Source organism: Carassius auratus, unplaced genomic scaffold (assembly GCF_003368295.1).
Source record: "Carassius auratus strain Wakin unplaced genomic scaffold, ASM336829v1 scaf_tig00020023, whole genome shotgun sequence".
Taxonomy (NCBI): Eukaryota; Metazoa; Chordata; class Actinopteri; order Cypriniformes; family Cyprinidae; genus Carassius; species Carassius auratus.
In genome coordinates this window covers 48,612-63,863 of record NW_020525001.1, presented here as the reverse complement: position 1 = coordinate 63,863, position 15,252 = coordinate 48,612, and the positions used below count along the sequence as shown (strand labels likewise).

The following is a 15,252-nucleotide window of genomic DNA, read 5'->3' as shown; positions in this document are numbered from 1 at the left end:
CCTGGGTGAACCAGCAGGCTTTACCCCCGGCACTGCTGTTTTCTGAGGTGAGGTGGTGGGGTATTAGCTACTGGACTGGATTTGACAAGGTATCTTCCGGATTTAAACTACTCCTGTGATTATGTGTGTGTGTGTGTGTGTCTGCACCTTCTGAGTTGCTCTTCAATCAGAGGGCTGATGTAATGATTGTATTGCTGATTATAATTAAAACACCCTTTCAGTCCCTCTCCCTCCTCCACCCTCTTTTCTTTTGCTCTCAGTCCTCTGGTTACGGCTCACAGCTGTGTTCAATCAATGGCAGCTGGTCTCCAGTAGCTAGGCATTCATACAGCGGTGGGGACATTTTCTACTGTCTGATCAGAGAACAGCAGGATACACATTTCATGTTATAATGGTTTAGATTACAATTTCAGAATTGGGTTCTGCTCCCAAATCTGTATTATGTATAGAAGCAAACTGTGTCATATATCACCTGTACCAATATCTCCAGTGGAACATAAGGTTTAGAACATTTGAGCAAAATAACAATGGACATTCTTCATGTTATTCATAGTCATATGGGATTTCAAATAAACACTGTTGAACTTATATATATATAGGGGCTGTAAGTCGATTAAATTGTTTAATGTAATTAATTACATAATGTGGTGATTAATCAAATAAATTGCAAATTAAATTTGACTGTGAAAATACCCACGAAAGATTATTTAAAGCTATTTTGTGTTAAATGAGAATGTATTAAGTAGACATTACAAACTGTATCTTTGGAAAGAAAATGTATTGCAACATTCTATATACACAACTCAGTATTTTTATTGCAGTTACATGATTTGTGGATGTTAAGGCTGATTTTCTATTTAGTTTAAAGTACTTTTATTGGCATAATTTGTGTGTACATTACCAAAGGATTAAACAAGATGAATAATGACAATTACAGTCATACACAATGCAATAACATCAAATATTATGATTCTGTATTGGGTCTGGGTTATATAAGGCTCAGGTGTGGCTCAGATTTGGGGATACTGGCTTACATAAGGCTTAGAATTGGTACCAATAATAAAACCTGTTTTGGCACTGTTTTGGTATTATTGGTACCAATTCTCAGTTAAGGGTGATTAACTGGCTGAGATTCGGGCTGGTTATAGCCCATGTGTGGCCCTTGTCTTCAGAGCCGTTATTCTTTGTGGTACTTGGGCCGAGGGAAAAGTGATTTTGTGACCAAGAGCTTGGCCAGAAAACATTTGTTATGTGGGATAATATCAACATTTTATTTACTGCAATGTTGTATAAAATCAGATTGAAACTTGTGATATTCGGGATAAAATCAGCACTTGTGTTATAGCCTACTGCTATCCCTGCTCATGTGATATCAGATGATATAAATATGAGACAAAAACTCATACAGGGCATTTCATTCTTGCACCATTATTTTGAATCTTGGGACATAACGGCATTCATTGAGTTGTTGTCCTGCATCATATTTGTCAAGTCAACTGTACGGCTGTAAGATGACGGGCGGGGGCGGAGCCAGTCTGCTTGATGCGTTAAAATATTTTAATCACATTATGTTTTCCGTAACTAATTAATTAAGTTAAAAAGTTAAGCTGACAGCCCTAATATATATAAGTAGGAAACAGATATTTAGGCAGCTATTTAGAAAACCTGTCCGGATTGTGCTGAAGACAATAAAATATATCTGTGAACATTTACAAAAAGGAGTAAGACCGATAAGAACAAGTAAGACCAAAAAGTAGAGAGAGTGGATAACACTAGAGCAGAGAAATGAGACAGCGATGAAGAGAATGAGGCCTTGTGTTGCCTGGGGCGAGTATTTCCATGACCTGCTGTGATTTCTCAGTTTGGACCCTCTGCTGATATCAAACTACAGAAGGAGAAAGGAGGGTACGAAGGGTCAAACTACCTACGGCAGAAGAGAGGAAGAATAATGATAACCGCTGGTAGAACACATTGTCAGGCAGATGGAAGAGTAATTGCTCTAACAGTGAAGTAGACCAATTACTATGGCATAGACTGGACATTCTTTCTAAAGAAATTCACTCTACTTATTTCAATAATGGTTTTTAATATTGGATCAATATAAATGGCATGATTTGCTAAGTCTCTACAATAGATCACGTGTCATTGACCGGTGAGAAAAATGTATAGTACAGTTTTAGTAACAGTACTGCAATACTAGGAAAGAAGATCAGGTTGTTAATGTTTGCTTGCCATTCTCAATCTGTCTGCCCAGCGTATGTGAATGAACTGATGGTGTGTCCTGTCTGCACGAACCGGGTGCGCAGAGATATGTAAATACATGTTGACATAGAGGTAAGAAAGCCAATCAAAACCCATGGACCGAGCATTTTGATTGGATGAACATTTCTTGGTCCTACGCCTTCCACAGAGTATATAAATACAGATAAACACATTTAGACCACCTAACTTAACGATTGCTATCGGATTGTGAAGAGATTTTCAACAAGCATAACAAAAAATGTTTCTGAAGGTAATCACCTATTGGGCATTTAATATTTAACAATAGATCAACCATAAATAAATACATAAATAAATAAAGCATTCATTTATATATATATATATATATATATATATATATATATATATATATATATATATATATATATATATATATATATATATATATATATATATAAAAAATGTATAATATGAGTAATATTACATAACTATAATTTTATAAATAATATTAAATAATTTTATAATATAAAATGAAGATTATTCTTGTTTTATTTTTCTTCTAACCATTTCATTTATAAATTTGTTTGTTAAAAACTTTCTACATTAAGTTCAGCTATGTGTTAATATTTTTGATGCTGTCCATATTCTGATATTGTACAAATGATCTTTGTCTATCCAAATGTACACCAATGTGTTTCCTGTACATATGAATACCTGTAAATGTTAATGAGATCACAGAGCCAAAAGCAGTGTGAAAGTGTGAAGTACTCCATGTTTATAAGATGTTTGCACATATATATTCTTAGAAAAGACATGTTTTACGATACATGAACAGTTTTAAAGCAACAGGACTGAAAGAGACTTTTGGGGAGGTGAGAAATATTAACAGGTTTGTTTTGTTTTTGTGAACGCTTAAATAATGTATGTACACTGACTGCCAAACGCTCCCAGCCTACATCATGAAATATACATAAAAGTTCAGAAAGATCAGATGCTCACCAATGAAAACACTCTCTCAGACACACACAAACACACTTAGCGAGAGGCTGGAATGATACTCGTACAACTGGAATTACATTGTGAACAAATCTCTCCTAACGCTCCTGAATATTCATTTAGTGGTGCAAGCCAATATCCACTATCTTTTGGCAGCTGAAGGTGAGAAGACATTGTGTTTTCTAGTTGGCTGCTTTAAAATGTCAGAAAATTGCACAGCATCTGCAGGAAATGACAGTTTTGATTTTTATTTAAAAGTGAGAAAAGAGCTTGCTTCCGATTATTCATGATGCCATGCAGCAGCGGGCAGCTTGCTTTTTTCTTTTGGAGTTGAGCTCTGCAGCGTCATGCAGAGATGCCGGGTGGATGATCAGGCAAGTTTAATGTGAACTTTCAGACTTCTAACAATCACAAACGAGATTTTTCTTCCCTGGATGGCAATGAGATTACATAGAGAGACATTTGCTTCAGGCTACTGTTTCACTTTTTTTTTTTTTTTTTTTTCTCCTGAGAAGCAAACCAAGTAATAAAAAGTAACACAAATACAGGAAATGGATACCAGTGAGAGCAGAGCTCTCAGTCTCTGTGAGAGCAGCTCAGATGAGAGGGGCGGGGTCAGCAGAGCTTTTTTGCATTTAAGGGAAAATTCTACAAAATGGCATACTCTGAAAAGAGCTGTTTTTGGCGGGTAAAATGGGTGTTGTTTTACACTACCATTGAGAAATTTTCACCAAACTATGTTACAGACTTTTCAGTAAGACCCTAAATAATCATATCAACTTGTGGAAAAAAAGACCCCTTTTAAGACCATATTTTATGAGCTATATTACCGCTATATTACCCATTTTACTTGTATGTAATATAGGTCTATACTCTTACTGTATGTCAATCATTTGTTTATCATTTGTATCTGTTCTGATTTCTCCACAAAAATGAGATCAGCTGAGAGCTAAACTGAAGATTCTGAATTCCCCCAACAGTCTTTCTTCTGACCACATTTCTTGTCCTTATTTCATAATTTTTTTTTTTCTTCTCGGTGTTGGATCGTACATCCAGAGCAAAGTGACAGCTCTCTTTTTCTGTTCTTCTGATGCGTCTGCAGCCATTTTAGAGGACAAACCGAAGCCATGAAAGCCAGTGTAAACGACAATCTCTGCACGGCTTTAGTGGCCTAAATCACTCCTGAATCCCATCTGCCACGCGTTTGATGAAGAGATGGAGAAGGAGGGGAAGGAGAGAGAGGGAAAAAGAGAAGGGATTCTCCTGTCTTTCTCATCACAGAAGGAGGACACTGCCTCTGAGACAGTATCCATCTGCTGCACTCTGCAGAGAGCCATTTTCACTCTGACAGTCTATTTACCTTTAAAACTCTCTTCATCTCTCTGTTTCTCTCTCTCCCATCTTATTCCCTTGCTGCATTGCAGCACACGTTGAGTTATGGTTTCACTGATATCATGTAGCAACAAAAAGCTCTTTACTGTGCAGTGCTGCCCAGGACAATCCTACGGTGTGTGGGGAAGGACAGCACCTCTGTCGGTTACACAGTTAGTGAACAGAATAGGGTTTCTGTAGACAGATTCATCTGGAAGATCTCAGTGTGCAGGACTGTTTCGCATCAGTTAAATAATGAGAGAATACAGTGCTGGATGTGACCCAAACAAGTCAAGACGAGGAAGAACTTTGCATACTATTGAATCCAGTGTAGTATAGAACTTATAGGTGCACAGTCACAGGTTTGTCTATAGATTAAACTGTTTACAAACAAAAGTTCAGTGGCAATGATAGAAAGAAAGAAAGAAGAGAAGAAAGAAAGAAAGAAAGAAAGAAAGAATAATTTACGTTGAATAAAATAAAAAGACCAACCCACAGTAGTTTCACAACAACAACAACAAAAAACAATTACAGTCCAAAGTAATTTTATAATAAAAAATAAACCTTAAAATGAAATAAAATCTATTATAAATTGTAATATGATAAATAATAATAATAATAATAATAAAATATATAAAAAAACAACAACAACAACAACAACAAAAACAGTACTATACCGCTTTTTTGGTCAGTTCTGTGCCAACTTAAATAAGCTTAAAAAATATATAAAAAATAAAATAATAATAATAATAATAATAATAATAATAATAATAATAATAATAATAATAATAATAATAATAATAATAATAATAATTAATGTTAATGAAAAATATATACTGAATTTACATGATTAAAATACTTATTTTTTATTTTATTTTTTTACTTTTTTTTTTTTTGTCCTAATCCTATGTGGTTTTACTATAACTTTTCTAATATCATGTGGATGAATGTCAAATAACATGCACACAGAGAAGCAAAACTAACTAACTAACTTTAATAGTTATTATTTATTGGATACTAATTAATTAACTTCTAAATACGTATATCTTAATTGAATTAGTATTTTGATTAGTACTTAGTAATTTAATAGTTTTTTACTATAGTTTTTTAATAGTTTTTTTACTACTATTTAATAATTTATGATCACGGCACATTCCTAAGTGTTTGTGATAACATCATCATGAAATTCTGATTGGCTAAACTTACCATTTCACATAAGGAGCTGCTGCTTCAGTACACAGTGTAATGGTCCATGAATATATTAATGGTCATTTCAGAAGCACTTTAAACCTGTAATGCATTATAAAAGTACTCATGTCTTTTTTATATTGCTACTGTGTGCAGTTACAGGTGTGTATTTATTAGCATTTTAGAACTGCTTTAAACATGCCTAATTCAATCATATAAGACATAATAAATGCAGAGAAATGAATTAAGAAAACCTGTATGCAGCATTAGATACAGGCTTCAGGTTAGCTGACACTGCGGGATCTGTGTATTCAGCAGGGACAAACTCCACCATCTGACTGCTACAAAATGATGCTTCATCTGTAAAGAATGTAGAGTTTACTCTTCCCAAAAATGCCCCAAAGCCCAAACACAGATACACACAGATAAAAAAGTGAATAAAGTCTTCAGTCAAAGAACAAACAGTGAAAGCATCTGTGTGAGCCATACAACAACAACACCGAAACTTTCACTATGGCTCCTGTTCTAACTTCTCACACTTTTAATGAAATCTATTTTTCCCCCTCAAATAACATCTCCAATATCACTCCTGATGTGTGACTCCTCTAACATCTTGTTCTCAGATCTGTGAGACTGAATTAGCACCTGTCTTTCTCTCATTTTTGTGTTTTAGTACAAGCGGTGAGCACCCTGCTTGGTTCTTGGAGGTCTTTAGCTGCATTTTGGTTTCTAGGAAACAGAACAGCATCATCAGAGTGGTCCCTCTATATGCATATATTCACACAAACTTATAAATTAGATTCTATGCATTAGATGTGCATATACAGTGTAATGGAAGAGGGTTTTGGTGCATAATGCCCTGAAAGGGATTATTTTAAAAAGACCAAATAACTACTCATCATCCCATTATTGCAGGGCTAGAAATAAATAAATATAATTATGTTTTTGAGTAAAACATATATACCGAGATATATATACACAGTACAGACCAAAAGTTTGGACACACCTTCTCATTCGTTTCTTTATTTCATGACTATGAAAATTGTCGAGTCACACCGAACGCTCATGCATCATTAGTTGTTGGCTGAGCCTAGTCTTATGGTCGCCACTTATCATCAGCATGTGAAATAAATACATGATACCAAATGGAAAGACAGAGAAGGAGTGAACATAACGGAAGAAACTGAAAGGAAGCCCTGGGGTAGCATGCAGGAGTATAAAAATATGTTTTGTCATTATGTCCAGGTAGGCTATTTAAAATACAGTCTATTCAAATTAAGAACAAACAGACACAAATATACAGTCAAGCAAGCACTTAAGCTCCTGATTTAGCTCTAGGACATAAACATTATAGTATTTCCCATTTTAAATAAACATGCCTTGCCTTTTTATAGCCCTCAGATCTTTCCAGTTTCAACAAGTCAAATCATTCTCTTTATGAGCGAGGAAAATGACTTATTAATGCACATAAAAAATGTTTCCCTGGGTGACCCATGAGTGCCCGTTTTTTTTCTCTGTAGAAGCTCGGTGGGGCACCGGTGCTTCTGGAAATGGAAATGGTCCCTTGTTTTTCAGCACGAAGAGCTCCCAGGTGCCTGCAGGTGATGATTTTCTGTTAAGAACTGTCCCTGATCTTCGGCTACATGCCATATGTAATGTATAAATAGCCAGTGAGCAGTTTGAATCGTCATGCTTCTGCCCTTTGCCATTGTAATAGTTCGCACAGGTTTAGATGGACACTGCGAGTCAAATGGCCACAAACAGGAACAATACTATTGATTAATACAACCGTCCGAGAACCCCTAACGTTACATCCTGACAATCGATCAATGGCTCTCAGTGCTGCTCCGGGTTGAAACCGATTTGATGATTTTTATGATCTTCACACAAAGCTGCTGTCTACTGTGTCAGTGATTCTCAAAAGTAACGGTTTCGAAAAGGGTTTTGCGGCCATTTGCGTTCACAGGAGAAGCTTTAGACAAAGACATGACTCATTAGAAACTATCTACACATTTGCATTTCAAGAAAATAATTTTTTTTTGTTAGTTTTTTTTTTGTAAGCAATACATCAGCATCAATATCTGTTTTCATTTGCATTGTAAAAGCTATTTTGCAAATATAGTAAATATATATATTGTAAATATAACAAGTCTTATTAGAGCATGTTTTACAAGAATTACCATTTTAGTTTTTCTCATTCAAAATAATAATAATAATAATAATAATAATAATAATAATAATAATAATAAGTTTAATTTGACGTGTTGCTGTTAATTAATAAATTGTGTTATGCACCATTTTAACATTTACTAGCAGTTTCTGAGTGAAAATTTATCATGTATCTATATAATTTTTTTCATAATTGGTAAAATACTGTATAACCAGCTTGAATGATACAACTGAAATTAATCTTGAATGTATTTTCATTGGCCCTTGTCAAATGACCTCTTACAGTATTTTTTCCTTAGGCTGTATATATGTATGTGTATATATATATATATATATATATATATATATATATATATATATATATATATATATATATATATATATATATATATATACAGTATATATATATATATATATATATATATATATATATATATATATATATATATATAACCCAATTAAACCAAAACATTGAACAACCACTAATTGGATACTTTTACATGTCCAAGCCACAGCAAGTGTTGCACGCAACAGTCTGACTGATGAGAAAAGATTGATTTGGAAACGGACGGATCAGTGAAAAAAAGCAGCACTAACTGGTCATGCTTCCCTCTAATCCAGTCTACCCTACCTAGGGGTCACTCTGTCTGGTTTAAGCTGGGTAGTACAGTCTCAACTTAATTATTGGGGAAGTTACTTTGAAACTACCCTGTAGCTTTCAAAACAAGTTAATCTACAACAACTGTGTTGGAAATAATTTTAACCCCAAAACTTCTTTTTTTTTTTTTTTCTTATACAGTTAAAATATCTAAATATCCTTGAAACAAGATAATTTTACTTGAAGCAACACTTCTTCTATTAAGACTTTTTCTTTTCTTTTTTTTTTTTTTTACCGATAATATCATTTCACTATATTACTGTTTTTCCTGTATTTTGGCACAAATAAATAAAGCCTGGTCAAGCATAAGAGACATGTTTTAAAAACATTAAATACGTCTAAATCCAAACCTCATCATAAAAATAAAAGACTGGATTATTTATTTAAATGGCTAACACTGCTCTGTAACAAAATGGCCAATATGTTAAATGCTGTTTTGAGTTTCATGGTAATCGAAAGAGATGACCGTGGTCTTTAAAATAATCGACATCACTGCAGTGTAACAGGCTCTGTAATCTATTCTAACCTCCATATCTCTCCTTTTACACTGTGATGCTCACAGAACATTTCCCAGAGCAGCTCATTCACATTTCTGCTGCTTCTCTGCATGTTTCCTATTCTGTATATCTATCTATTACCTTTGCATGAAACTTTCCCCTGGGTATGATTTGGGGCACACTCCCCATATGCATCTTTGTTTCTCTTTCTTTGCTTTGTCACCCTCCGCAGCCTCTTCTCATCTAGTCGCAGGTGGGTGTACGTGTTTGGATGAGAGTGGTATTTCAAAGAAATTAGCATGAATGCACGTTTCCCCTGCAGTCTAATTTACTGCGTGATGTGTGAAGTGGCTTTTGTGTCCCGTGAGTGTATGGGATGAGTGTTAGTGTGTGTGAGAAAGGATGATCTTATTGAGCATTAGTAATGAAATGTTTATCTCGGCTGCCTTTTTCCTCTGCTCAGTCAATCAAGAGGTCATTCCAGTTCGACAAGACTCTGCAATAAGAAACTGCATGACAATAACAAAAAGATACTTGGGCAAAAGCACTAAACAGTATTTTAGCACGAATCAAATTCATTAACCATTCACAAACTACTTTAGCAGGTACTAAATGCGCTGAAAAGGCCTTCACTTGTATTTGCATCAAGTCAAATCGCATCTTGTCCTTTTATGGGCAAACATAGTTTCTGTGTAAGTGTGTTTTTGTTTTTTTATAAATGTGGTCTATTATATATATATATATATATATATATATATATATATATATATATATATATATATATATATATATATATATATATATATATATATATATATATATATATTATATATATATTCTATTCATATGCCGCAAGTTACATTATTACCATGCATTATGTAATAAGGTATTTAAACATGGTAATGTGTGCATTTCTATTAATCCTGGGACAAGTTATTCATCAAATGTTGAAGAAGAGCATTATTACCTGGAATGCATTCAGTTTTTCTACATTTTAAACAATTGATTTAGGTTTCTGGATCACTCGTGAAGCTGTGATGTACATTTAAGATTACAGTAGTCCGCTGTATCTTCTGAATTTCACCATTACTGATATGTAAAATTTCTTTAGTGAACTGGGCACTAAAATGAGACATTGCAAGCAAGTAAATAGTGCTATCATTGTGTGCAATTCATTCTTAGTGAATCCTCCCTCTGTGTATTTGAGAGAGAGAAGGATTATTGACTTGCATGAGTCTGTGAGTATGTGTTTTAAAGTGAGCCATATTCTGTTTTACTGAATTCTGTCTCTCGCATAACTTGTTCTGTCAGGAGAGCTACTGAGGAGTGAAGCTCATGGGAAATACTGAGGTGGGAGACCAGACAAAGATGCACACATGCTAGGAGATTTCAGAAATGACAGACTGAGAGTTATAAAGTGATAGAGAGATAAAGGAGGTGATACAACCTTTGGTGTGGTAAACAAATCAGCTTTATGAATATAGTACATCCATAAAATACTAATGGTGTCATGAAATGCCTTAAAGTCCTTAAATGTGCCACAAGAAATGAGAAAATGATGGTTTGAGAAATGAAAGGACTGGGAAAGTGGGAGGAAAAAGCAAAGCAAATGAGAGGGAAAAGATAAGGAAAGAAAGGAAATGGAAATATGGTAGGAATTATGAGAATGGAGAGGCAAGAGGAAGAGTAAATAAAACTGAAGGAAAAAGGGACAATAAACACAAGAAAGGGAAATGGAAAAGGGAAAGGCAGGATATGAAAGGTAAAAGGAAATGCAAGTAGAAGAGTAATAATTAAGCAAAAGGACAGGGGAAAAATTGGGAAAGGAAAAGGGGGATGAAGAAAGGGAAGAGCAAAGGATATAAAAGTGGAAGATAAAACCTAGGGGCAAAGGGAAAAGAGAAACAAGGGAAAGGCAAATGGAAAGGGAATGAACTAGGAATATGAGGGAAAGGGAAGATGGCAAGAAATGAAAGGGGAAAGAAAAGGAGAAGGGGAAAATCAAGAAGGCAAAGGGTCGGAAAAAAGGGAAGGGGAAATGAAAAAAATTAAAGAAGATAGAAAAAGGGTAATGGGTGAGAAGAGAAATTCAAGAAGAATGGAAATGAGGGGAATGGGAAAATAAAACTGTAGGCCAGAGGAGAGGAAAAAAGGAACAAGAAAAGGCAAATGGAAAAAGGAAAAGGGAAAGGGTTATAAAGGATGTGGAAATGAAAATGAAAGCAAAAGGGTTAAAGAAAGGTCACAGAAAGAAGAGGAAGAAGAAAAACAAAAAGGGAAGACTGAAAGGGCACAAAAATAAAAGGGAATGGGGCAGTGAAAAAAAGGGGGGAATAAAGAAGGAAGGGGAAACGCAAAGAGAATGGACAGAACGAACAGGAAAAGGGACAATATAAAAAGAGAACATAGGGAAATGGAAAGTGATGAGATGAGATGAGTTGAGATGGGAAAGGGAAGAGTAAAAATGAAGTGAAGAAATAAAGAAGAGGAAGAGGAAAAGGGAAGATACAAGAAGAGAAAATGGAAAGAGAAAAGGGAAGGCATGAGATGGGAAAGGGAAAAGGAAAATAAATGAAAGTGGTAGGAGAGAGTGACATGAGAGAAAGGGAAATGGTAAAGGAAGTAGAATGGAAATTAAAGAGGAAGGAGGAAAGAAAAGTGAAAAGACAAGTAAACAAGAGGAAAGGAGATGATTTAGGGTGGGAAAGAAAGAAAGGTACAATGATATTCAAGATAGAGAAGCAAGGAAAAGAGAGAAGAAAGACGACAAACCAAAGGAACAGTAGACAAGTAAACAATGCAAGGATGAAGACTGCATGCGCCATCACAGCCTGTCTGTGATCCACGCTCATGTTCCATCACACATTCTTCTCTCTTTACTGAGGCAAATCGCTACCTTCATGACAACTATAAGCATCCTTAACAATCTCACACAGTAGGATAATCACTTCATTGCAGGCTTTTTTTGTTTGTTTCCCTAACGATGTTTCTCTCCTCGAAGTGCTGTTTGAGATCACTGCTTCAACACTTAGCAATAAGCCACACTGTATTTGTCTTGCGCAGACATGCTAACACAACACACAGAGAATCATAGACATTAGCCTCCTGCAGGCAAAGCCAAATCAGCTTCCAATGCTAGTTTATTTCATGGTATTAATGACTTTCTGTGAACTGTGAAACAGGCAGCTTTTAGCATCAAGAGTATTTGCTTAATTAAAGGGCTACAGGAAGTAATGAGCTGTCTGGACTAGATAGCTGTGTATTCTACTCTATTAGGTCGAGTCAGTTGTGCAGAGGATGAATTAGAGGAGCAGTATCACAAGTTTAAAGGTTATAATGCCTCAAGTGTTTCATTCACTTATTGACACTTAGGTTTTCTGCTTTATTCAGCCTGAACCACATTTTGAGAGTTTAACAGGGTGACAGTTATGTAGACTCCATTTAACACAGCATGTTCTCATCAGAAAACCCTTCAAAGATGAACCCTTCTCACAGTTAAGTATTTAAAAGGCTGTAGGTATTGGTAGTATGAAGTCACAGATTCCAGATGGATATGGATTCAATCTTTGAACCTTCACCCTGTTTGTAATGTATTATTATTATTATTATTATTATTATTATTATTATTATTATTATTATTATTATTATTATTATTAATCTTATATTTTATTAGTTTTTTATATGTTGTTTTATTTATAAATATTTAAATATTAGATTTACATAGTAAAATAATTCATGGCATTACACGTATTATTGTCTTTATATAATCTAGTAATAATAATAATAATAATAATAATAATAATAATAATACTTATTATTATTATTATTATTATGTTTGTGTTATGTTATGTTATTTTATGTGGTTTATATAAATATTTTAATTTAAAAAAATCTGTTTTAACTTGAACTAATCAGGCTAAGACTGCTAAAAAAATATTGTCATGATTATATAATGTAATAATAATTATTATTTTATTTTATTTTATTTTACTTTTTTTATTTTTATAAAAAAGAATCAGAAAATATGTTGGTGCCATGACTTAGTAAATCCTATAGTCCATATAGTCCAGAAATGCTGAGCTGTGGTGCTCATGCTGAACATGCAGGTTTGAATCTGCCCTTTCATTCATTTTTGACAAAAAGTGGCCCCAGATACACCTCACATAGCAAAGGCACTCATGTCATACAAGGCTCAGGAATCAGAATGAATCAACAAAATCTGCAACCAAATGGTTCATGAGGAAGAGCTCTGTTATGCATTGTCAACAGTATGTGAAGAATCACTATATTTTCCTGTTGGAAACATTGACATCATCTCCATACATAACTAGGCCGGTATGTCAACGGTCTGAGAGTGATTTATACAGACGAATGCTGCTGCTCTCTAGAGAGAATCAAATACCTCTCAAATCCTACAACCAACTCCTCTGCAAAGTGGTCCAGATTGAATCATTTCAGAAGGAGCCGGGAAATGAACGCTCTCCACACACGGCAGATTCAGAATGCTCGCTTTATCTCTTTCCCCATCATTCTCTTTCTGTCTTATGAAATCTCCCATTTAACCCCCTGACAGCATAACAGCACAAGCTCTGTATAGAACCACAACCATCCTTTTAGGGGTTGTAATAGAGCAACTCTGTGTCTCAAACACTAAACAGATTTGTGTGCTTCTCTCTGTGTGTGCAAGGAAAATATACCAATAAGAAGCTGCCTCTGAAAAAAAAAAGTGACTTTAAGCTTCACACCACACATGCAGACGTGCTTCAACAACTTCTTCTTTTCTGGCAGTGGAATCTACCCAAACATTATTAGCATTCATCTTCCGCCTCTGATCCCCCCTCTCCTTTCGTCTGGATGAAGGCGCGACCCCGGCTCAGAGCTCCAGCCTAGCGGTGGATTTTAAGTGCGGCTGTAAGAAGATAAGCCTTATAAGCTGCAGACATGCACCTCTCAGCTGCGTCTGGCAATCTGATGAAGCGCACATCATTGAATACACGGCTGAACAGCGTCGGTTTACTTCACGCAGCGCAGGAGGAGATACTCAACAGATACCGCACACTGAATACAGATCCCCTTTATCCTGATGTTGACTTCTTGTCTCATGCATGCTGGAAAATAAAGTGGCATTACTCACTTTCTCTAGTCGAATGATGCACAGCAACTTCCTTCAGATAACTCACTGACTCTCTGCCTACATGCTTTACAAAACACATTTGGTACGATGCAGGAAAATAGAAAATAATCCACATTACCTAATGATATAAGTCCACAAATGTGCATCGGGAGCGTGTGGTAAAGTTTCCAAACAGACTCTCTGTCCCATGCATACCATTGTCATCGCGTGTCTGCGCTCCCTTGTCGAGCGTATGCTGCTCTGGATGCTTGTGTGCGCGTGTGTGTGGGAGAATCCTCTCTCACTCCTCCGCAGCAGCAGCTTGGGCAAGCTGAGTGCTCTGATTGGCCATCTCAGAGCTCACGGAGCGTCCGTCATATGTGAGCCAGCCCTTGCTGCTTCCCTCGCTCTCTCTCTTTGACTCGATTTCTCACATGCCTACTATCATTGTTATTACGTCTCATATGGAGTTAATTTCATTTTTTTCTTCTTTTTTTTATCACATTCATATCATCACCACTAGTATTTGATTTTCTTCATTGCACACTAACATGGAAACATGTTGTATTGCTTTCTACACCAGGCTGCATTGGCACAGTGAAACAAGGTTTTTCATGGACATTTTTGACACACCAAATCAATTGTAAATCAAATGTGTTTCATAATTTATAAACCCTGCAGCATTGAGACCGTAACTGAACTGACCTGAATCAACTTTGAACTGATGACACAATTGCCGTGTATATTTTATATATATATATATATATATATATATATATATATATATATATATATATATATATATATATATATATACACACACACACACATCTGGATAGCACAGCAAATGAGCAATTTAGAATATTTGCTGTGCCTACCAGATGGAGGGCTCTGAAAGAGCCTGAACCCCCGAGAACTCCCCCATTTCTAAAAATGGGATGAAAATAAGGGTCAAATAAAATAAAATTGAGGATTGGGGTGGAGGAGGGATGCTTACAGAGGTAAGTTGGCTGTATATATATATATATATATATATATAT

At 35.3% G+C, this 15,252-nt stretch overlaps 1 protein-coding gene across 1 annotated transcript in view; it reads right to left on the bottom strand.

Annotated features, from left to right (window-relative positions):
• LOC113076338 (cadherin-18-like) overlaps window positions 1-14,455 on the bottom strand; it is a gene marked incomplete at its 3' end in the record, with an annotated part of 83,572 nt that extends 69,117 nt beyond the window's left edge. Inside the window, exon 1 of the mRNA XM_026248970.1 lies at window positions 14,352-14,455. The remainder of the gene's footprint in view (window positions 1-14,351) is intronic.
• Window positions 14,456-15,252: the final 797 nt, after the last annotated feature.